The sequence below is a fragment of the Zeus faber genome, assembly GCF_960531495.2.
Source record: "Zeus faber genome assembly, chromosome: 20".
NCBI lineage: Eukaryota > Metazoa > Chordata > Actinopteri > Zeiformes > Zeidae > Zeus > Zeus faber.
In genome coordinates, this window is record NC_137207.1 from 17,928,280 (window position 1) to 17,952,042 (window position 23,763).

The 23,763-nt window shown below is 50.5% G+C and overlaps 1 protein-coding gene across 1 annotated transcript in view; it reads right to left on the reverse strand.

The window, feature by feature from the left end:
* LOC307245525 (zinc finger MIZ domain-containing protein 1-like) overlaps positions 1–23,763 on the reverse strand; it is a 102,473-nt gene that overhangs the window by 61,371 nt on the left and 17,339 nt on the right. Inside the window, exon 2 of the mRNA XM_080021144.1 lies at positions 14,795–14,895. The gene's annotated coding sequence lies outside the window, so the exon portion shown is untranslated. The remainder of the gene's footprint in view (positions 1–14,794; positions 14,896–23,763) is intronic.

A 23,763-nucleotide genomic window follows, 5' to 3' on the forward strand; every position in this document is an offset into this window, starting at 1 on the left:
TTAGATTAATTACATTCGGAGCTACAGGAACCGGAGGAAGGAGTTTTTTTCTGGGGTTCTCTTTTGCCGTGACGCGGCCACGCGGCTGCACACAGGTAATTCCTCAAGACCGATAAGGCGCGTGTAATCGCGCCCATCAAACAGGTTTAACCAATCACTCGAGATGCATCCTGCTTATATAAACACACAAGTGTACGCCACGTAAAACGAGATTAAAAATAAAAAGGAATAAAAATGGGACCTCGCAGCGATCCCTGCCCGACACAAAGGGCCCCGGACTCTGCGATGGCGACCACGATGACCTGTGTTCGCAAGGAGGCGAGAGGAGATCATTTTGTTCCAATGAGGTGAGGCGTGACAGGCAGTGGTGCGGTGAGGAAGACGGGGGGCGGGGTCCGGTCCGGGCGGGGTTAGGGAATACGATGCGGGGGAAGGAGGGGGGCCTGTACAAGGAGGGACCCGCCAGAGGCGACCGAGGGCCGGGACAAACGGACGGAGTGGGACCAGCCTTTCCTGCTGATTCCTTCCCGTGCTCTTGGCCAGCTGAGCAATCAGGTCACCTCTCTTTCCTGTGTCGCTTCTGGTGAATTGTTCTCTCTCTCTCTCTCTCTCTCTCTCAGGCTCTCCCTCGCCCCCTTTCAGTCTCCCTCTCTCCCTCTCTCTCTCGCTCTCTCTCTCTCTCTCTCTCTCTCTCTCTCTCTCTCTCTTCCCAGTGTTGGGACCTGCAGCTGTTGCAGATGATGTCATTCCGTCCGTGCACGCTCGTTGGCCGATACTCGAAACGCTCGACGGGTGCGAGAGATTCAAAAAAAAGAAAAAAGAACATAATAATACATGAATGGTTCATTTTGAACGAGAAAGACAATCACAACGCCAACACGCACTCCTGGCGCGGGACCTGTGAAGGCAGGTCCTAACCCTCGGAGACCGGAGATTACGCGCAAACAGTTTCGGCGTCGCGGCCGCCGTCCAACCTCCCCGCCCACCCCCAGAAACCCCAGCTCACGATTTCGACACGGCGTGCCCTCACCGTCGGAGCCGGCGCTTTGCATCGGCGACTGCGCGCTCGCCCGTGTTTACCCTTGGTGTGGACTCTCAAAACAAAGCCGGGGAACAGGAAACACACTTGGCCCTATGACCGTCGCGACCCAGCCTCCTCCTCGCGGCTCCTCCGTCTGAATGTCAGACTCGAGTTTTAACAACTCTATTTACAGTATATATAAAATATGGCGACGAAAAAACTTTTGCGGGGTTTCACGCTCCGGGAGTCCCACGACGCGAACAGAGCCTCCGACTTCTACGCGACGGTGGCGGTCGTCGGCTCATTATCTGTGGAGCTGAGAAATTCGACCCGTTTTTTCTTTCTTTTTTTTGTTCGACACATGTTTTTGAGAAGGCCTCAGACCTTTGCTTAGAAACAGATGAGATCACGTCTTGGCTTGTTCAAAGGCGACGATTATTTACATTATTGCCTCAAAAAGAATCTTGCCGCATATCGAGCCCCCATCGAGGAAATCTGCCCAGAAGGCAGAACGGGGCATGCCCGAAAAGACTGAGGCACATCTTTCCGTGCGTGGAGATAATAAACATGACACTCTCGCCGCGTTGCTCAAAGGAGACGGCGGCGCTCCTCACCGGCGTTGGTGACTCTCCGACCCCGCCGCCCATTCCGACTCTATTTGAAATATTTATGCGCGGGTAGCCCGTCAGATGACTTGTTGTTCTGACCTTGAAATAACTGCCACTTATAAAAAGCTGTTTTTGTATGAGAGAACTCCGATTATAGCCCATTTCTAGGCCAGCACATAATCAGTGTCCAAGTTCCAAATCAATGACCTACTTCCCGGCACGCGCACGCACAGACACACACAGACACACGCAGACACACACACACACACACACACACACACACACACACACACACACACACACACACACACACACACACACACACACACACACACACACACACACATATCCAGTGCACATACGCTGCGAGGCAAACCGCGCTGTCTCTTTTAACAGATTAATGTGGCGTCTGAGTGAAATCAAATCGAGTTGACACTTTGTTTTGATCCCTAAACTTAGTTGCGTGTAGACGGTCAAAGAAACATAAATGAGGACGGGCGAGAGCTCACATTTATTTCTCTCCGGGAAAGAAAAAGCCGAAAGCCGTTCCAGCAGCGGCGCCGCGGAGCTCTCTCCGCGCCGGGGATCCCTTGTGTTATTTTGACACGGGCTGGCAGCGCCGGGGTCACGAGAGCTCCAACCAGCCAGAGCAGATCGGATCTGACCTGGATAGATCCCAGGAACAGCCTGCGCCGACCGCTTCCACGCGCTCCCTGCGCCGCGTAGGAAATGTGAGCCGTGTCTTAAGGGGGTGAGGTCAGAGACTGCACCGGGGTACCGTCCCTCCCTCCCTCCACCCGACCCCTCCCCCTCACCACCACATTCCACTTCTTAATGCAGGGTGGGCTATTTAGAGGGGTTCAGCCCCCTCACCCAGCCACCCACCCATTCATCCATGCACGCACCCAATACTCCCCCGACTCCCCTGCAGTTTCCCCACCCCCACCCACTTCTCTCCTTCCCTTTCCAGACCTTCTCCCAACCCTCCCCCGAGCGACTCTGCCACACAGCTCCTTGTTTCGTGCAATCATGCAGACAGATGAGTCCCTTTCAGACATCCCCACCCCCACCCACTCGTCACTTTTGTCCAGAATAATAAATATGAAAACAAACCAAAAAAACAAACAAACCAAAAAAAAACCTCTCTGTGGTCAGATGATAAAATACTAACGGCCGATATTATATTTTGATTTTCCCGCCCCAAGCGGCCGCGGGCCGAACTGTAGTGCAGGCTGATGACAAACACATGCAGCCGGTCCGAGATGTGATTTAACATACGTCTCCTCCAAGCGAATCAACGCGTCGCGTGCCTTCGCTACCCTTCGTCTCGACCCAAGGGTGCTGCTCCAGTGTGAAAAAAAACAACAAAAAAACAACAACATTCTTTTGAGACGATTTTTTTCTTTGTAGAAAGTGTCGAAAGTAACTAGAGAGTCACAGGGGGGCAAAGAGTTAAATGTCGGCCGATTCAAACCCCGGAACGCGAGGAATGCGATGTATACATGTGATGGGGGGAATAGGAAAGAAGACCAGTCTGACGGAGGTCTTGACGGGCGTGCCACAAGGGACTCCGGAAATCACAAGAGGGGGAAGAGAGTTGACCAAAAAGAATGTGTGACTTAAAAAGCCGCCCGTGCAAAGACTGGTTTTTCAGTCAAAACATGCCGGCCACCGAGGCGAAACGCCTGCAGCAACCCAGGTTCCGATCCCGCTTGGGGTCATTTGTTGCATGTCTCTACCCTCTCTCTGCCCCCAATTCTTCCCCAAGCCTCTCCACAATTAAAGATAAAATAAGAGCGTGACTGGTGAGCGTCCCCGTTATGCGCGGCGTTTCTTTGGTTTTGTTCAATACGGTTACGGAGAGGCACGGGGACGCGCAGCGGAGACGCCTGTAGGAAGCGCTCCAGCCCTGCGCGCGCGCGCACACACACACACACACACACACACACACACACACACACACACACACACACACACACACACACACACACACACACACACACACACACACACACACACACACACACACACACACACACACACACACACACACTTCAAAGCCAGCCAGCCGACGAGGCCCACTTCTCCAGTGGGATGTTCGCGCGCACTCTTTTCTGCTTGCCTCCACGCAGTACACAATATATGTAAGTGAGCGCCGAAAACAAGTGTAATAATATTAATGTTTAATTGTGCTGAAAAGCAGGACAATTCGTCGGTGAATGTTGAAAATCGGGACGTTTTTATTGTTTTTTCACAGATATCTGTCGGGACTCGGGACAGACAGCTCGAAACCGGGACGCCCGGCCACCGTAAGCGCGCGCAAGCCCCCAAGGCCAACCGGCCGCCAATTCACAACCAAGTGTGCCGACCTCCATCTCCAGCAATGGGTCAAAATATCACATGGTTGGTGGCGTCGTGGCCGAGGGGCCGAGTTAAACTTTCCTCTAAACCAGTTTATTTTCCTCTCCGTATCCTTGTGAATACACTGCGCATTAAGCGTTGGGGGACCATGTGGCGGCTCTTTGTCATGACGTTATTTCTTCATTTGAAGCCCGCAGCGGCAGCGGCAGCAGCAGGATATTAACATGCCGGGGGAGGGGGGAGGGGGGAGGGTAGTACTTCCCCTCTCCCGCACAAGGTACATCAGGTTTTGTCAATGAATCAGGGCAAAAAACCCATTACGTCGAGATGATATATAAACAAATCAATTTTTCATATTCATGCATGGCTTCACAAAACCATTCCTGGAGCCAAAGAAAGACGAGGGGAAACAAAATTCATTTGGCTGAGCGCGGCGGTAGCTGCTAAAAAGCGGAGCGTGTGAAGCGGCATGAGAAAGCGACGGTGAGAACCCCGGCGTCTTTCTTTATCAATGAGCGGTGCGGGCGGTTAACTATTAACCCAGACTTTTATCAGCCGAGAGGCCAAATGAATGACTTCCTTCTCTGTGTGTTTCGGACCGGTCCTCCGGTGGGGGTTAACAGGGGGTATATCCTCCTGACACCGCTCCCCACTTAGGCCATAAACAAGCCCTGCTTTGGTCCTGCTCTACAGGGGGGTGGAAGGGACGGCCCTGCCCCCCAAATAAAATCAGAAAGGCTCAGGATGATAAATACAGGATACTTAGGACGCCACAGACACTTTTTATTTTTTCCGCGCGTTGCAACCCGATTGTTATCACAAAGGAGACGCGGTGTGAAAAGAACAAACAAACAAAAAAAACAAAAAAACAACGTGATTTCCCCTCATTTGGAAATGAACAAAAGAAGGCTGGCATGCAAATGGAAGAAGCGTGTGGAAACAAGACAACAACATAAAGAGCGACTATCATGCCCAGGGCATTGTGGTTTGGACAAAGAACCCGCAGAACGCAGAACGAATGGGGATTACACTATTAGAGGAAATGGACTCTTCCAGTTGACCTACATCCCCCCACCGAGACTCCAAATTATAATCCCGGCAAACATGTTCAGCTATTGAATTTTAGATGATGTATCAACACCGTGAAATTGTGTTAGATGGCGACTAAATGGCCAAAAAGAGAGATTACTGGCCAGGCACACTGACACCACTCGTGCCTGTCACCGGTTTTTTTTTCTGCTAAATAATATTAATATCGATAGGAATCATAAGGCAAATAATTATAACAACAATAATAATAAAAGTGTTTAAAAAAAAATCAATGAAATTAAAGCTACACTCTAGGCAACAGTGTCATTCATTGTGATTTGGAAAGGGCCTGTGGAGAGTACATGAGCACCCTGCACTCACTGAAACACTGAACCAATTAGATAAAAAAAAATAAAAAACACATTTACAGATATATCTACCGGTTAAATCAAGCGATGATTTAATCCAATGTCATCATAAACGATATATATTTCAACAATGTTACTGATATTAATGGACACTGGAGCCGCCACACCGTTTTATACCGCCCCCACCCCCACAACAAAAACACACATAAATTACCAAGATAGAGTTTTAATTAGCGTGACTTAATCGCTCTATTACTCCGTTTCCAATCGCTCTCCAGGTGAACGTCTTTATGACGCCAATCTCTCCGTGCGGCGAGAGAGAGAGCGAGCGAGAGATAGAGCGAAAGAGAAAAGAACGGGAGTGTTGCATCATGGGAAGTGAATGAAATTCACACATCCTGGTGCTTTGACCGAGGGGGGGGGGGGGGTCAGGGCCGCACTCCCTCCTCGGGAGCAAAGATTTGCACAAGAAATGACAGTGAGGAGAGCGGCTTTCTGTTTACTCTGCGGCCGCTTCCAGGGACAGGGAAGCGGAGCGACTCATTCCTTCCTGTAAACGTCTGGAGTTAAAAGAAACCGGGGGGGGGGGGGGCGGTAAAGCAATCTTTTTATGGGCAACACTGGGGGGAAAAAAACAACAACAAAAAAACACACAGGGCTGAGTGAAGGCAGGGTCACGCGGGGCACATTTTGCGCACGTCTGAATAAACAGCTCGAGCCACGTACAGGTTCCCCCCCCGATTATAACACGGGAGACAAATAAATATGGACCCGTTCGCACAATATCGGCGCCCTGGTCGATCTTCGGAGCAAACTAATACCGTACCAGCCGCAGCCATAATAACTTTATCTAAGAAGTGTTGGTTTCGAGAACCTTGCCTGACTTAAAAAATAAATAAATAAATAAATAAATAAATAAATAAATAAATAAATAAATAAATAGATAAATAGATAAATAAATAAATAAATACGAGCCGGAAAGAAAAAAAAAACAGAAAAAAAGGGCTCCACAAAAAACTGAGAGAGACTCATCCCTGAACAAAGCTTTTCTGTTTCAGTACGTTCTACTCGGATACTTGCATAGCTGTTGCTATGTGTGCGCGAGAGAGTCGGCGTGTGTGTGTGTGTATGTGTGTGTGTGTGTGTGTGCGCACGCCCACACACGTATGTTTACGAAGCGTCAGGAAATACCAGGACAGGCACGCCGGTTGGTTCTCCAGCGCTTCGGTTCCATGTGACCAGAGACACAGGCCAGATTGTTTGTATGTTTGCTCGGGGGGGTGGGGGTGGGGGTTTCGGGGGCCATGATAAGAACATTTGCACGCAGCAAAAAAAAAAAAAAAAAAAAAAAAAATAATATCCTCACTTCTGAATCTGAAAATATCGCCACTTTTGTTGATGTTCCGGTTTGTAAACGTATGCTTCCCCCCCCGGATCGTCAGCCCTCCTGTTTGTTCGTGTGCGGGGAGAGCTGGGGCGGGGGGGGGGGGCCTCTGTTCTGTGTCCCGTGGCGATCCAGCGCGGCTTCCCGCTCCCGTCACATTAGCATAATGCAGATGCAGCCGCAATCCCTCACCTCGCTGCTGCTCAGCACTTACTCGCCGAGGATGTTTGCGCGGCTCCACCTGCAGGGCGCTCCGCCGGCACGCGAGCGAGCGCTGTCACGGCGCTGACGCGACGAGCCGCGCCTCCCCCAGTTTAACTCACGGTCACGCGGCAAATACGGCGGGGATGGAGCGTCTTCCAGGATTGTTTCAAATGCCACAGTGTTTTGTGTGCAATGGAATGCAATACTAGTAATGTAACCTTTATCCTTCACTATGATGCCATCGCATTGTGTCGGAAGGCTGCTTTAGAGAATACATTCAATACAATCACAAATCAAAAATGAATTACAAAAGGCTGGCAGCAAAGTTTGGGTTTAATTAAGCATTTAGCCTTTTTATTAAATGATGAATTTTTTATTTCAATGTTTTTTCTTTTTTTTCCCTCTTAACTCCCTAAAGTTGGCCTATGCGGGACCTGATGTTGGAGTCGGATTGAAATATGTAGAAATCGGATTCTTCCTGTTTACAGAATGAATGAAATCTATATAAAAATGTACAAATGCATCAAGGCCATCAAGCCTCCGAATTATTTTATATATATATATATATATATATATATATATATATATATATATGAAGAACGGAATAGAATAAAAAAAACTGTATAAAGAACAGAATAAAATAAAGTGCATGGTGTTGCATCGTATGAGGCGTTGAGACCGTCACTCGTTGCCTGCAAGGATCGGTCGAATAATCACAATGATATTTTGGGGAGGACTGGAGATATTTCCAGACAAATAAAAAAACAATAATTTGTAAAGTGAATATTACAAACAAACGGGTAGAGCTGTCGATCAGAACGTGATCCGAAAACTGTTCCGAAAAATTGCATTGTTTCCTGTAATGCAGTCCCAAAGACAACGACCAAACCAACGTGACCAAAATCTAGTCAAATCGGGTCCGACACGATCTAGTCTCCCATCAAAATATCAATACTATATTATAATACTATCATATTATATTGATTTATCGCCCTAAACCACACAAACAGGGGGTCCCGCCCCGACCCTCAACAAGCTCTTGTCTCCATTTCCCAAATGTCATCAAGAGGCTTTTCCAAAGAGAAACACTACTTGAAACCTCCTACTGATCGCCATTAAAACTAACTCTTCTCGCAGTGCCATTGAACCCAAACAGCGGTGGGAGATATGTAAATAAAACCGGGGAAGACTCTAAACTCTGTTTAACAAAGCCATTCATGGGGTTTTTTTCTTTGGGTTTTTTTTTTTTTTACCTCCGTGTTTCCTCATATCATAAATATTTAAAGGCAATCTTATTACCCGTTTGTTCCTTCCGTGTCTCATCCGAAAAAAACCCCCAAAACACTCGAAGACTTGCGGCAGGTTTAAGATACGGAGAAAGCCGATAAATAAAACATATACTCGGCGCGTATGCGTCAAATTAAAAATACGTAAACAGACTAAATGAATGAACGGCGGCGCTTTCCACGAACTCCCCTCTAATCTCCCCCTGCGCGCTCCTCTCTGGCACACGGCGCGGCACGGACTGACTTTTGTGCATGTCTGCTTTGATAGCCTTACATCACGATTAATCCCTTCGCTTAAGACGCCATTATAGATGTTGTTAAATACGGCTGCCTGGCAAAACACAGGAGCGGCCAATCTGAATAATTATTTCGGCCTGTTTGTGTTTGTGCTGCGGCGGCCGCTCCCCGCCGCGCTGCCTCGGCCTTGTGCCGCGCGGTTGCGATCGGCCAGAGGAAGGTCAACTTCTTCCGCGAGGGGGCCCGGCGCGATGGCGGAGCCATCGTGGTCAGCCGGCTGAATAGCAAACACATTTGTTCAAAAAAATAAAAAATAAAGTAAAGAAATTTTAAAAATGCACAAATATGCGGCCTCGCTCTGGGATTTGAACGCAGGCGCCGAGCACACTGACATAAATACTTAAAACATCCTCCCAAAGAAAACCCCCCCGTGCAAAAAGAAGCAATTAAATTCCGCCGTTGTACCAGCGTCGTGTAGACCCCATTTCATATCAATGTCCCAATTATATTTCAACCAGTTTTATTACATGTACTGTAGGTTAACAGAGAGAGAGAGAGAGAGGGAGAGAAATAACTATTGTATTGCAAGAATTGAACGAGAGAAATGCCTTCACAGAATCGGCCGTAACAAAGAGCCCAAACAGTGGCAGTTGTAGTAAAATAGCTGAGCGATGAGGAGCAGTGAGTCGGCTCATTGTGCGGCGCACAGCGCACGAGTTCAGTTCCCAGTGAATCAGAGCAGTCAGCTGCCATCCAGCAGCTCATGGTCAAGGCACTGGGCCAGTCGAGCACAGGACCGCAGACATGTGACCGGCTCTTTCACACAACCGCGACTACTATACCTCCTCTCACCAGTCATGGGTTGGTGTGGAGGAGGGTGGGGGGCTGGATTCGTGCCGTAGATGGAGGCCTTAACCAATGGTGCCGGTGATTCGTCTTTTGGGGGACCCCCCCCCCCCCCCCCGGCCGACTCGACGCATGTCTGGGCGACTTTTCGGCGGTCGCGGTATCTTGTGCGGTGCGTGGCGGAGGCGGAGCGGCAGGTGTTTATGCGTTTATAGCCCCGCCGGGAGACTGGTTGGCGGTGATTTATAGCCAATTGTTTAAAGGGTCCAGTGACATCAACGCCACGGATCGCATTCGTCTCCGGCCGCGGCGGAGGGACACCGAAATATCCCTCCGCTGACAGAGAAACACGACACTCGGCGTGCAGCTGTCTAACTATTGCCGCTTCCCCCGTCTTGCTCCCTCGTCCCGCTCTCGCCGTTCCTCGGTCCCGTCTCTCACCCTCGCTCCCCGTCTCTCGGCGTGGCGCTCTCGTTCTCTCTCTCCTCCGTTCTTCGCGTTTTTTTTCTCCGCCGGTTCCAAGGGGGCACTGGCGGGGGGTCGTCTGCATTTGGTTGCACGGTTGTGTGGACCGCCCAAGGCTGAAGAACTGGGAATCTTGCATCGTGCCGCAGAGCTGAGGACTGGCGAAAGCCAATGTGCCTCTATAAACGGCACGACACACTTATATTGTGCACTTTCCTAAATAAAGCACTATAAAGTCCACAACAATGTGGGGGTTGCTACCGGGCTCAAATAAGGTATCATTGGCGAATATCCCCAATGAAAAACTCTGATGAGAACCATTTTAACATGTTAGATGTTAAAAGAAAACAACTTCCGGCTGTTTTCTCTTTTTTTCTTAAATATATGTATACAATCATGATAGATACATTTTCAATGGAAATGTATTGTCTGTCAATAATTATGGTCTAAGGACCCCATACTAACAGTCAAAGCCTATACTGTTCAAGAAAAGTAACCATATAGAGTATATATACAGTATAGAGCTGCAACGATTAGTCAATTAATCGATTAGTCGTTTAAAAAAATTTCCAATTGGTTTCTTGAGTCCTGTTGGACAGTCAACTGAATATCTTTGGGTTGTGGACAAAACAAGACATTTGAGGACGTCACCTTGGGGCTTTGGGAACTCTTTGGACACTTTATGGACAAAACAACTAATCGAGATGATAACCGACAGATTAATCAATAATGGAAATAATCGTTAGTTGCAGCTCAAATACTGTCGATCTATACATATATATAAACAGTAAGTATAACTACATCCAAATAACATACAGTAACTGTTCCAACAAAGAAACATCATCTCTCCTTTACTCTTATATGGGCCAAGCTCGCTCTCCTCCTTGTACTAGAAGTCCCCTGGTGCATGAATCTTTCATGGCCACCCTACTGCCTGCCTGCCTGGGTGTCGGCCCGGGCTTCCCCTGCATCGGCCTCCTCCCCGAGGAAGCTCCATCTCCGTTGCCAATTGCACTCACTTACACTCTGCTCCCCTCATCATCACCGGCGAGCAGAGAGAGAGGCGGCGCGCAAAACAGCTGTTTCAGTGATGATTTAATCATCGACTTCAACGCCATTACCACCGCAACCCTCATCATCCCTTCATCTTCCGAGATCCGACCCCACCCCCTCCGCAAAAAGTCCCGAGTAGTCCGGGGCGAGGCAGATATCTGGCCGTCTGCACCAGCTTCTTGAACTTCGTCCAACCCTGCCACGGGAAGTTTGAATAATGACAAGTTGAGTGCCCTAAAGCCTGAGAAAAACCCTAAAAATCCCTCTCCCTTACTCTTTTCCTTCTATCAATCAATGACCAATTGTTAGAGAGCTGGCGGATATAATTCTGTTACAGCAGTTAGGGCCGGAGGTGTTGCAATCACCCTACTAACTACATGACGGAGCTGCACGACCTGACCGCCGTTCTGATCGGCGAAGGGCCAATTCGGAGCCCCCCCCGTTAAACTCACTTCCTGCACACGGAGCCCCCTTCCCCCACGGAGCCCTTATTTATAGACGTTTAGAATGGCAGAACCCCCCCCCCCCAAAAAAAACCAAAAAAACAAAAAAAACAAAAAAAAAAACAAGGTTGCCAGCTCTCGGTTTCATTCTCCAGGAAGAAGGCGCTAAACCTAATGAGACCATCAAAGCTCTTTCTGTCACGTACAATGGGGAAACAGGGTAATGTAGCAGCATTAGGAGGAAGAAAGCGCCTCTGAATGTAGTCGTATTTCAAATTGCGCACGAGAATCAGCATGGGGGTAGACCATTCACCAGCCAACACCGTATCAATGCCAAGTGTTCTTAAAACATATTACGCCGCGGCATTAATTAATTTGTTGGCTTGTGAAGCGAAGCATATTAGGGGCTATTCATCATTGGCAGGAAATTGACAAGTTATCCATGGCCAGGGTCTCAAAGGAGTATCGGCTTTCATTTTGCGTCAAAGAAAGTGAGTGCCACCTCGTTCGTTGAATATTCCCCCGTTTTCTTTTTTCCCCGCGCCGTCTTTGTTACGGCCCGGAGCACAAAAGGCCCGCCCGTCGTAAGGGGGGGGGCGGCCTCGCGGATCGGACGGCGGCGGCAGCAGCGGCGGCGAGGGGCTCCGGGTAAGCGGCGTCGCTCGTGATCTTGCCCTCGGCGCGAGTCGACTTTAACAATCAGACACGGCCGCGGGAAACATCTGTCTAAGACGGACACTTTGTACAGCTGCAGTCGTCCCTGTCAATCAAAAAAAAGAACAACACGCTCCGGCATGTTCCTGACTACCACCTCTCTGAAGATATTCACCAGCACAGCCGCGCAGTGTGTGTGTGTGTGTGTGTGTGTGTGTGTGTGCGCGTGTGCGTGTGTGTGTCCGTGTGTGTGTGTGTGTGTGTGTGTCCCTGCGTGTGACTGAGTATGTGCATGCATCTTTGTGTCAGTGAGAGAGGGAGAGAGAGAGAGAGAGAGAGAGAGAGAGAGAGACATTTGGGAGTTTGTAGATGACGCCACATCTATTTTTAGTCCAGTACACGGAGTTCTGCCTCTGTGTTTTGCCGTACTGTTCCAAGGACAGCCTGTCGGGGTCATCAACAGCAGCTCCGGAGAGCTGCCGGGGAGAGCTCTGGCCCCTGCAGCCTCCCGCGCCCGCCGGAGGAGCCCTACAAGACTCCCCGGCCGGCGGGTTCGCGGGGCTATCTGTGAGGAGGCTCGCCTCTCTTGACGGATGCCATGTTCCCCCACCCACCCCACCTCTCTCGGGTGACTAATGGGCTAATAACTCAACTGTCACCCCGGCACGTTATCTCGCACCTTCTTATGGGAAGGATACCACCCTGGAACGTCTCCGCTGGAGCCCTGCCCTGAGAAGATATGAGCCTCCAGATCTCCAAAGTTCCCCCTTTTCCCCGTCGACAAATGTCTCGCGAGCCAGCAGGGGGGCTAGAGCCGGAGAGCTACTTTCCCCCCTTACCCCCAGAACTCAATTCCGGCAACGGAAGATGGGGGCGATCCGTTCCTCGCGTTCTCTCGCGAGCGACACATTGATGATGAACCTCGATTCTGTGTTTGAGCGTCCCGGCTTTGTCTGCGAAATCGTTCCGTCCGGTGACTCACCCGTCCGCCGGCGAGCGGTGGCTATGCGCGGTCGCTGCGACAGCCCTTATCGCCGGCCTGTTATCCAGAGTGCTTCGGGTGATCATCTCGCCATTCTACCGCGCACTTGTGCAGCAAAGGGCCTCCACTTTAACTCAACAGGAGGCGGCTGAACGGCCGCGCCGCCTCAGCCCCCGTCAGCGTCCGGGTTCAGCACGGAGACGGGGTCCTCAAAGTCATACATATGCATCCAGGTTCTACAGCCAAAGTGGTAAGCCTTTTTCAAAAAAAATAAAAAATTAAAAAAAAAGATTTGTCTCGCCTCTCCGTGCCATCTAAGTTTCGCAGAGCAGGGGGGGTGGACATGTGTGCACCGAGGCAGGGACCGCCCACCCCCCGGCCCCGATCCTTCCTGTTCAGTTGCTGGAGGCCTCCGGCTTATCAGTTCCAGATCTCACAAGAACACAGAGAGAAAGAGAGAGCACTGACAGGAAGGGGATTTTTTATTTTTTGTTCTCCTCCTCCTACCCGCCGTTACCCCTCACATGTCACAGAGGAAAGCAATTATTCATTAGGGCACGCACTGGTGTAGTACAGACAAAGAGCTACGAGCCTCCCGAGACTAATGTTCCATTCCACCAAGCAGTACATCGAGGAGACCGGGTGTCAAAAACTGCCAGAAATACTATTTCTGGAGATCATATTTGGGCATTAACCCCCCGAGATTACATTCCTCCGTCGAAAAAAACTCTTGTTGTTTTCCTTGAAAGCGGCCCTTCCGTCAACCCCCGCTAGGTTGCCCGGTGACAAAGGCAACCCTCCGTCAACAGGGGAGGAGGAAATGTATCGCTGAGCGAAGGAACCAGCTGTGAAGCACAGTTGCCACTCATGTCACATCCCCCGTCTCGCCCCTCGCCGTCTATCCCGCCTGACATTTCCACAATACGCCTGACATTTCCATGCCTTGGTTTATCCCACTCAGCCGTGAGCCGGGCAGATGTTTGTCAGGCCAGTGTATTTCTCAGTATTCACACTGCTCTAATCAAGATTAACTACTCTTATCTATTCTGTGTGCGTGTGTGTGTGTGTGTGTGTGTGTGTGTGCGTGTGCGTGTGTGTGTGTGTGTGTTGCATGTCCCCAAATCCAAAGGCACCAAGCCATAACTGTATTGTATAATACCGTGGGCCGATCAGCTCCAATCCCACCCCAGCCACCACCCCCAACATAATTCTCTTTTAGCGGAGCAGGAGCCCCCGTGTTTTCGCGATGCACTGAACTGCACACCGTGCAGAAGGCGGAAGAGGAACCGGGGGGATTCTTTCCTACTGTGTTTTTTCCCCCGGACATGGCCCGGCCATAACTGAGGTCGGCGGGCGACCTTTTGGTACATATGTCACGTCCAGGTAAAGCCCCGGGGGGCTGCGGGACACACAGCTGTCTGTGCTCTTGAACCCCCTCTCGTAAAGCACAAACTGCGCTTGTCCGGTCTTTACCCGGGACGGGGGAGGGTGGACCGCGGCGGCCACACAGAAACCGGCACCGTCGCGCCCAACGCTCCGAGGGAATGTTTCCGGCTGTTTAAAAAAAACAGACAAAAAAAAATAATAACGATCTAGTGACAGGAGGAGTATGATATCAAGGATCCCTCCCTGATATCTATTTCCAGTGACGAGATACATCTGTTGCCACCCCGCACCCCAAGAGCCACTGGTGACATTTCCATCACCAGCAATAACCATAATAGTATCTTGTCCAGCAATGAGGATCAGAAAGGACTTCCAGGGCAGTCTCGGCAGGTGAAAGGATTGGGAAAAGGTTACGACGATAAAAAAAATAAATAAATAATAATAATAATATTAAAAAAAAACCCTACCTGTGTTGACTTTAATCCTGGATCCTTCACCACTTCTTCACCCCCCGACCCATTCACACAGCAGGAGGAGGAACACTCCAGCAGCTCCGCTTCTTTTTGCCCTGAGGGAAGGGGATCAAAAAAAAAAAAAATTTTTTTAAATAAAATAGAAGAAAAAATTAAAAGCCGCTGTACTATCCATTCAGCAAAGGGCACGGCACAAAACCGGTAATGACAAATGCATTTCCGCGTTGGAAAACCCCGAGCCTACTGCTCAACGCAGGGCGGGTCACCGTATCGCTGACCGCCGGATCCTCTGGGTACGAGTGGCTTCCACTTGCACCGTGCTTAACACGACACACTGCTCTGCTGCATGGATAAGCTCCTTCACGCTCCCGCGCCCATGGAGGACAGACCCCGACGAGCCGCTGATACGCGATCGCCCGCGTTCCCGCTAAACGTCCACCGCGGGCCGGGTTCAGTGCCACGCCACGTTCGCGGCAGCTTACTATTCACCCCTGATTGACAGATAAGCCTATTAAGAGAGGGTATCTGCTGCTCTGTAGCACTTACTGCGGGCCGGCCGGCCGGCTCCCGCTTACGGCCACTGACATGCAGCCTCACGCCGGGCGTCCATCTAATCTTTTATTTTTAACTGTAAAAGGCAGGAATTTCTGTCTGTCTGTCTGTCTGTCTGTCTGTATGTCCTTTGATTATCTCGACAACCGTTCATCCGATCGACTTCACACTTGGCGGGTTTATTGCCGGGGACCCAAGGAGGTGCAGTGTCAAATTTGGTGCGATTTGCATTTTGCAATTTCGTGGCACGTGTTTAATATTAATAAACTTTCAATAGACGGCGAGTCAGCCGGGGGGGGGCGGCGCCTCAGGGTCTTTGCCCGGGTGTGCGACTATAACCGGTGGTTTCACCTTTCGTGGTGGGGCGCGGGGCTGAAGGGTTGACATTTTGTGAAACTGTGCCATTAAAATATCTTATTGTCTAAATGTTGAGCGGGCGTGCACTAGCATCAATAATTGGTGGTGTACCAGGGGTGAGGGAGCGTTAGACCTAAGCCAAGTCATTATGGTTCTCTGACAGAATAAACACACAGACTTCTCTGGTTGTTTGTGTTTTGTTGTTTTAAATAATAGAGCACTCAGAATGAACCACTATTGTTTGTTTTTTGTTTTTTTTTGTCAAATTGTATTTATCTTGCAGGGACCCCACATGGCAAATAATCTAGTCTTATCTTTGCTCATCCAAGCAAATAAGTACAGAGACTTAATTTTCCTTAATTAATTAATCATCGCATGTAGTTATAATTACGAGCACAATGGGAAAGGCTTTAATAGGCACTGTCTGGTTCTAGCATGCGTTATCTTTCTATATATCATGCTTTTCTCTCTCGGCGACGGAGACAATTACAAAGCTAAAAAAGACGAGAATATTTACAGCCGATCCAGACGGTAAGTGAGCTCCGTATCACACACAGCTGGTGGAATATCGACGCAATAGCGCGCAAAAAAAAAGAAAGAAAAAAAAAAGAAAAAGGTGTTTTCAGCCCCACAAAGCGGGTTTGATGGCATCCATTTGATAGATGTTTGTAAATGTGTCAGAAGTGATTATGTGTTTGTGTGACTACAAATGACACTTCATCCTTATCCCGTCGAGAGGATCTTTTTCGGCGACGCAGGCAAGCGCATCTGCAGGAGAGGGTGGCCCTTTGTGCGCCGCCGCACCTTTTTTTTTTTTTTTAAATATCATCGCAAGCATTTCGGGGAGCGTTTCACCTCCCTCGGAGGTGCCATGCGCCGAGAAGAGAAAGTGGAGGAGTTGGGGAGTGGGGGCTCAATGGGTTCAGCAGTAGAGGAGGGGAAGGGGGGGGGGGGCGATGCTGGGTGCCTCACTTTTTAAAGCCAGATTCTGCCCAGATTACCTGGGTGCTATTCATCAACGGCTTTTCCAGGGCTGTGAAAAATCAATGTGCTCTGCGCTGCAAACAGTTCATAATGACGGCGGATGAAGAAAAAATAAATAAAATAAATGAAGGAGGAAAAAAAAAAAAAAAGGAAAAGAAAAGCTCAACTGCAAGAGAATTGATTTGTTTAAGTACAATAACACGGCGCTGCAGCACGGTGAGGCAGCCAGACAAAGACTTGACTGGCAGAATGAAACCACAAGCAGTAATTGATGAACTGCCGACAAACCGTGAATCAGGAACGGCGGAGGCCTGTTATCTAATTAAAGGATTGTTCTCTCTGATGGACAAATACCAGCCGCCATTTGATGGGGGGGGGGGATTGGCAAACAAAACCAGTGCACCACCGGGTGTAAAAGCCACTAAAGCGAAATGAGCCTTTTGCGGTATCAAACAAATCCACCCGCGCAGCCACAGAACCATTTGAGCTGATTTTTTTAACAAGGGTAAAAAACTTGTAAACTTGTAAACTGGGAACGTCGCCGATTATCAACATCCGCACATTCCCCAATCCCGTATCAATCAATACCCGAATTCGTGATCTCTATCTCATCGGCGGTAAACGTAAGGACGGTCGACTACGTGCGCAACCGTATTGACCCATTTTCCCAATTCTCGGCGGAAGACGCGAGCAGCTCGTCACCGGAGCCACAACGGCCACAGACCTCGGCTCGGCCCGGTAATTCCCCCGACGTACTGCCGCGTCACCGGGTTCTCGCCGACACGCCGCTCTAATTAAACTGCCGTTGGGTCGCTTCCTTCAATAAAGCAATTTCGGTCGTACCACGCCCAGGAAGAGCCACGCACCGACGTCGGCACCGCCCGACACCACCAGATGTTTAAGAAACACCCGTCTGCCGGCGTCAGATCAAAATGTGAGCCACATCTGGCCGGGTCAAAATTGATTTTAAAATAAAGACACTAGCGTCCGAAAATGCCCGGTGACTCATTGCGCCGTTTGTCAACGGGCGCTTTAACGACCACATAAAGCTCCGCGATCAAACCGCACAGATGTTGAAGAGCAGGCATTACACTCGCTGGCGAGGGGAAAAACAGCGCAAATAAATGTCATGCCATGGCGTTCAGCCCACGGACAGGGACGAGCGAGGTGAGATCTACCAAAACTACCGACGCTGCAACAAACGGACGGAAAGAGGCGGCAAGGTGTCAAGTGCGTCGGCACAAACAGCCTCGCACACAATAAACCCCGCCGCCGCCGCCGCTGCCGCCTCTTTGGCCGTAGAGGTGCATTCATCATTGTTATTATTCCTTCGGAGAGGAGAGGGCCTCCCAGGTTTAATTGGGTCCTGATGGAACCAAAAGCCCCACTGTCACCGCAGACACCGGTACCGCCGGCTTATCCCTCCCCGAGTCGGCGCAAATGGAAAACAGTCATCCCGTGTGAAGTAGCCAGGGAAAACCGCGGAAAGTCTTCTACGGGCAGGGGAGAGGAGGAGGAGGGCGGCCGACGGCTGCGCCCGGACAAGGGCCGCCGGGGGACACCCGGCGGTGTGGGGGGTTCACCGGGACCCGCTGCGGTGGGCGGCGGACGAGCCCGCCCGCGCAGGCCAGTCTCACCGGGCGTTTCCCGGCGTTTCACTCGAACGCCCGGAACTTATCGAAACGTCAATTTTGGCTCGTTGCGGCGTCGCGGTCGCCCGTGAGGCAGATTCCCCAACGGGCCCAGAGAAGTCAAATGAAAAGCAGGCGTCACCGCACTCGGAAAGCAGCGGCGGAAGAAGGGAAGACGGGAAAGCTTTTAATCACGCCGCCTCGTTTCCCCGGTGATCGCCAGCGCGGGGGAACTTTGACCCGGCGGCGACCTCCCGCGGCAGCGCTCCCCTTCCCACTCCGTTACGCCGGGTGCCTTTGGACGCGTCCCACCGTTAAACATGCCCGGGACGTGCGAGGTCAGCCGTGGTAGACATTTCTGCTTTTCTGCTTCCCCCACCCCCCCAAAAAAGACACTCAAGCCCCTCAACGCCGGCACTTCAAGGAAAAGAATGCTCTTTCACAAAGTGAGCAGAGGGTGAAAGGAGCACCTTGTAATTTCTGATGATTTCCAGGGAAGTGGCAGCTTTTCATTTGCAAAAAGATGAAAACACACACACACACACACACACACACACACACACACACACACACACAGACACACACACACACACCCAGCCGTGCATAGATGTGGTACGTCGATTCGGGCACATGAGCACTCCCGCTGCGTTAGCACTAATCAACTCTCCACAGAGTGGCGACGCCAAAATCCAGGTAACAGCAGGGTGGCTGCACGCTACTTCCTTAAAACCCATATGTCCCGCCTGCCCGCACGCACACACGGGCACACACACACGCCTGGTACACACACACACACACACACACACACACACACACACACACACACACACACACACACACACACACCTGGAATACCAACAAGGACCCACCTCACTTAGAAAGCTTTGTCGAAACAAAGTCGTTCTGTCCTCCGTGTGGAATCTACCAATACAAATACCGGCCTAAGAAAATGGCCAAAACAGGGTGTTGTGTTTGGGATTATCTCCAAACACAGAGCTCTGACACCGAGCATGTAAGGTATCAAACCAAAGTGACTGGATTGCGGCTTTGTCGCGACACATAGAAGCGCGGTGGATGTCTCTAATGGAGGGGAAAAAGGGATTATTTATACAAGTCTGTGCTGTTGACTGAAAGTAATGGACCACATCGGTTCTTGGGTTTCCGCTGATCCTTAAAGCTTAGGAATCCGAAGTGGTATCCGTTGGTCTACCTCCATTCGCCACGTTTTTTTTTTGCCAACTCCAAACATACGGGCTGGGACCTGCGCGAATTCCAGAATTGTGTGTGTGTGTGTGTGTGTATATATATATATATATATATATATATATATATATATATATATATATATATATATATTTGAGATTGATGTGGTTAAAAATAAAAATGGGCGGGACCGACTCCATAAACCCTCACATGACCTATGCCCACTAGAATTTTGCAGGCTCACAAACAGGAGCAAACAAGTGCACGATACACACACATACACCAGATATACACACTCACAACCATTATCTCACAATACACATACTGTGGATACCACATTATCACAGCTACGAGTCAGCTCTACAGGGCGACTATAGAATAGCGGCTGTAAAGCATGGTCTGGCAACATGACTGAGCAGGATCACAAACCGCATCACAAAATCACGGGCAACGCCGGCACCACCGCAGCTTATCGACCGGCGGCATACAAACGAGGCGCTTGGCATCATTGAAGACGTCAACAAACAAACAAACTGCGCGGGGGCCGTTTTCGCCGCTTCCATGGCGTCTTTTGCGCCGTGATCCGGGTTCTCTTCGCCGGCTGAGAGCGCCAGGGCACTCGCATTTTAATGCGCATCGTATTTTAGAGTGCACGCGACAAATACGCACGTCCATCTCCGTCAATCTAAACGACGGCGTTTCTTTTCTTTTCTTTTATTCTTGCCTCGTTGGGATTGGCGTGATCACATGTGAGGACCTCACGTGTGATCGCCGACACGGCGCTGGCTGCAGCCGCGAAGCGCTTGACAAAACAAAACGTCGAAAACTCCAAACGCACCAGACCAGCATCCCATTAAACACAGGTAAACAGCTTCATACCGTGCACAGCTTCCTAATATGTGAACACACTTTGCGTCTTGGCATCATTTCTTTGCATTTACAGCTCAGCGTCCGACTAGACCACTCTGAAAAAAGGAGAAAAAAAAAAAAAAAAAAAAAGAAGAAGAAAGAATCAACCAAATGGTCTAGACATTCGTATAAAGAATAAAAATAAATAAAAAATCCCTAAAAAGGGCTGTCATTTCCGAGCTGCAGAGTTCAGAAATGTACGCGGCTCCGGCACAGATCGCTGCCTCCGATATTTCCTCCCAAGACCCGCCGCGCTCCATCCAAGCGCCTTTCATTTCGGAAGCAACGGCAACCTGAGAGGGTGTTGTTTTTTTTTGAGGGGGGGGGGGTTTTATCCTTAAGTGTTCTTTCCTCCTCTGCCTGTCCTTTGTTTCCAGCGGTTTCCTCCACATCGCAGTGACAATGTTGGGAGCTCAAACTCCCACGAGGCGGAGAGCGACAGGGGAGCATTAGGCACAGAGACATGGAGCAAAGACGAGGTGACGGACAACACTGTAAATATGCAGGAACCACTTTTTTTATGCTGTAATCAAGGTGTGAGATATATAAATATATATATACTATATATATATATAGAGAGAGAGAGAGAGAGGGGGGTCGAGAGATCATCTGCAGCCAGTTGCAATGCAGAGGTGGGTGTAATGAGGCTTGATCTGTCAGAGAGGAGCCCAGGACCTGTATTTGCATTTTCACCCCCTTCCCTCATCTCCAGCTGTTGCCTTTTTCCTCCGCGCCTCTCGTAATGAGAAGAAAACGAAAGGCGATAAGATTGAACGAAACAGCCGTTCACGCCGAGGAATTAAGGGAGGAGGGGTGGGGTGGGGGGGGGGGGGGGGGGGGGGTTGTATATTACCAGTGGTAATGGGGAGGGGGAGGGGGGGGTAAAGAAAAGGTGGGATGCAGAGACGAATACAATCTGTTGGCGGCGGAACAAGCAGAGCATCACCAGCCCCATCATCGTTCAACCACGACTACTACCCCCCGACCCCCCCTTCCTCCTCCCCCCGCCCACGACACCTTGCCGCTGGCGTGTGTGTGTGTTTCATACAGACACATTCATTAGTCATTAGCACGCGGGTCTGGAATATTGATTTTGAAAACACACCAGCGGCACGCGAACACCCCCCCCCCCATCACAGACAATAATACGAAGTGCTCTTCAAATGTTCGCGTGGAGCCGTGCGTTTCAACGGCGCGGCGCCCGTTTCGCCGCCGCTAACCTGGTGCGGCGGCGGCAAGGCGAACGGAAAACCCGTAAGCCGGTTGCCGAGGACTCTCGAGGCAAAGCGAGAAGAAACGGGAAAACTAAGAGTGGAAGCAACATCAATAATGAAGTGAAGGAGGTGTGCGTGCGTGTGGGTGAGTGAGTGTGTGAGTGTGTGTGTGTGTGTGTGTGCGCGGTGCGTGTGTGTGTGCGCGGTGCGTGTGTGTGCACGCGCGCGCGGGGGGAAGAAACAAAGCCGTTCATAACAAATGAGAAAAACAGGCAGAGCGTCTCATTGCGAGAGCACTAACGACAATCAATTAGCAATTGCTGGTGATCCTGGGCGCGTCTGAGTATAAGGTGTCTTAATGAGTCCCATTTCCATTAGGCGCTCGGGCTGGAGAGGCGCGAGGAGGAGGCTCCCGCTCCCACCGGCTCCTCCATCTCAATGCCTAATGACTCTGAGAGTGGATTACTCCATCAAGTCCTTTTCGCTTGCTCTTTGTTTATCCCCTGCGTAAATAATGGTCAACCATTACAATGCATTAAGCCGGGCCACTCCACGGAGAGTGAAGGAGGGAGGGAGAGAGAGAAAGTGAGAGAGAAAGGACAGAAAGAGCCCTGACAGACATCCTCCAGTGATCTCCAGGAAATCGGCTAATACCGGCCATGTGTGCTCCTCAAATATGTGTCTGAGTTTATACGAGAAGCGTGGCCGGAGAGAGGGAGATTGAAAGAGCGAGCGAGCGAGTGAGCGAGCGAGCGAGCGAGAGAGAGAGGAGCGAGGAGTGGAGCAGGGGAAATGAAAAGAGGAAACCGGGGGTGACGGCAGACAGGCCCCGTCAGCGCTCGGTGGTGCAATGCAGCTCGCTGTGTCGGCGTCGGCGTCGTCGTGTCGGAGCACCCCCCCCCACCCCCCGATATTCCTGATGCCAACGCTCCCGGAGCAGATCCGATCAATATCTCGCCCGAGCCTCCATCAATCGCCCCCTCTCTCCTGCTCCCCTCTCCCTGATTGCTTCTTCTCACAACGCCCTCCCCTACTCCTGCCGGGGCTGGATAAAAATTAAACACATCAGCAAAAAAAGATACACAAGTGGATATAGCCCCGTCGCTCGGGTCATGAATTTCGGCTAACGGCGCTCATCGCGGCCCGCCGCCGTTAGCCCTGATGGATGCAGTGACAGGCCGGCTCCAGAGGAGATTGGGCCCTCGGCCCTCGGGGGGGGGGGCTCGTCGCAGGCAGGTGACTCTCATCCGCAGTCTCCCCACTCGTCAGAGCGAAAGCAACGCAGCTGGAGGGGGGAGAGCGGCGCGGCTTCGTCGGAGGCAAAAGACTCTGACGCAGACGAGGCCTCCGCCACCGGCGGAGCCCGCGTCACCGTCTGCTTGCCGCTGTCGCCCGGCTCCGCATCAATCACGGACAAATTAAGGATTCAATTAAAAGTAGGTGATTACCTTCAAATTGTTCCTTGGCGGCTGCTTCAATAATGAAAACCGCGGTACCTCGACAAATGAGCGCGGCTCGGTTTATTTTATTTTCTGTTAAAAACACCTCTTACAAAAGCAAGGTTAGACAAAAATCCAATATCCACTGACTGAGACGTTGAACGTTAAGTGGTTTTCTTCTGCTAATCAAACTGCCGCCGCCTTTGTGCGTCAGGTTGCGATAACGGGGGACAAAAAAATAAAAAAATAAATAAAAGAGGTAAAACCGCCCGCGTCGCAAAATGCATGAGATATGGCAGTATTTCGCTCCCGGGGGAGAACGCCGGGTGAGGCAACGGGGGGAAAAAAAATGGGGGAGACTCTCCGGGGAGAATTGAGAGTGCATGCCTTACCCTTGCAGCGCACACACCCCTAACACCTTTAAACAGTAACTCAGCGTTAATTGAGTAATTATGTAATTCATACACTGCTCTTTTTAACGAGAGGTTAACAGCATCCAGCGCCGTTTCAACTTCTTCCGTAATCAAACGTGTGCAGATTGATGCTGTGCCGCGATCTTCCTCCCCCGTGGCCTTCTCGGTGTACTAACACCGTGACCACCGAAGAAGTTGTACCGTGTGTGAAAGCGGCCTTCTTACGGGGCCAAATCCATTTTTTCTCCTTTTGGACTCGAA